Genomic DNA, 1,026 nt, shown 5'->3' with positions numbered 1-1,026 from the left:
CCAAACCCACAGCGCACCGCGTCCCGCCTGCTAAGACTCCAACTACGCCACACGTTCGCTCCCGCCCCGCGCCGCTCAGATCACTCCGCCACGCACTACTTTCCCGCGGCCGTTGCCGCCGCTGTGTAGAGCGGACGGCAGCGAGCGCGGGGCGGCGCGCGGAGAGAGCAGTGGCTGTTGCGGGGCTGTGATGCGGCTCTGAGGGCTGGGCGCGGATCGGCGTTCGGCGCACAATGCGGCGCGGCACAAAGCGCGGCCGGGATCCGCCGGAGCGGAGTCGTGGGAGCGCCGTGTGGTAAGGTTTGTGTCGAGTGAGGACATGGTCCTGGGCCGTGGTTCTGCCACCGAGTAGACATCTGTCACAAACATAAATAAGAATAACGTGAATTTTTTTCACGTTAATATTGCTGTTAATAAAGCAGTTGTGCTGTGTTTGATGGAACGGAGGAGATGAAGCACCCAGTGACTGAGCCGTGCGGATAAAAGCTGTGTGAGATCTGAAGAGGCTCAGGTCTGTGCTGTACCAGCACTGCTGGGTTCGGCACCTCCTGCCTTCCTGCTTTCGGGCCGCCGTGCATCCGCAGAGCCGTGCTTTGCAACGAGAAAAACGAGAACGTGGTGTTTGAGCGGGGAGGAAACGAGGGCAGAAGAGTCGTTCCGTGCCGCGGGAAGCCGCGCCGAGAGCCTTTCAGCGCGGCAGGTTTTTCTGGGAGTGAACGCGATGACAAAACTCACAATGTGGATGAAAATATAAGGCAGCGCTGGAGATGCCGGGGATTGAACCCGGGGCCTCATACATGCAAAGCATGCGCTCTACCGCTGAGCTACATCCCCCTGCCCCTCGTGCCCACCCGGCCGGCTGCAGCGCTCCCTCCTTCATTCATCCGAGCGGGTAACAACGCGCGCGGCGGAGCCGGGCGGGGAGCAGTGCTGCGTGGGCTTTGGGTGTCTCCTGGAGCACAGAAGCGCTCTGTGTTCGCGCACGGCTGGCTGTGTGTGTTTGTTTTATGGTTTTGTTTTTTTTTT

At 60.4% G+C, this 1,026-nt stretch overlaps 1 non-coding gene across 1 annotated transcript; it reads right to left on the bottom strand.

Moving 5' to 3' along the window:
* Positions 1-762: 762 nt before the first annotated feature.
* TRNAA-UGC lies at positions 763-834 on the bottom strand. Its single transcript has one exon. It is a non-coding gene; the product is annotated as a tRNA-Ala (tRNA).
* Between the last annotated feature and the right edge of the window lie 192 nt (positions 835-1,026).

Source organism: Meleagris gallopavo, unplaced genomic scaffold (genome assembly GCF_000146605.3).
Source record: "Meleagris gallopavo isolate NT-WF06-2002-E0010 breed Aviagen turkey brand Nicholas breeding stock unplaced genomic scaffold, Turkey_5.1 ChrUn_random_7180001931344, whole genome shotgun sequence".
Classification (NCBI taxonomy): Eukaryota; Metazoa; Chordata; class Aves; order Galliformes; family Phasianidae; genus Meleagris; species Meleagris gallopavo.
This window is presented reverse-complemented; position numbering and strand designations above follow the sequence as displayed.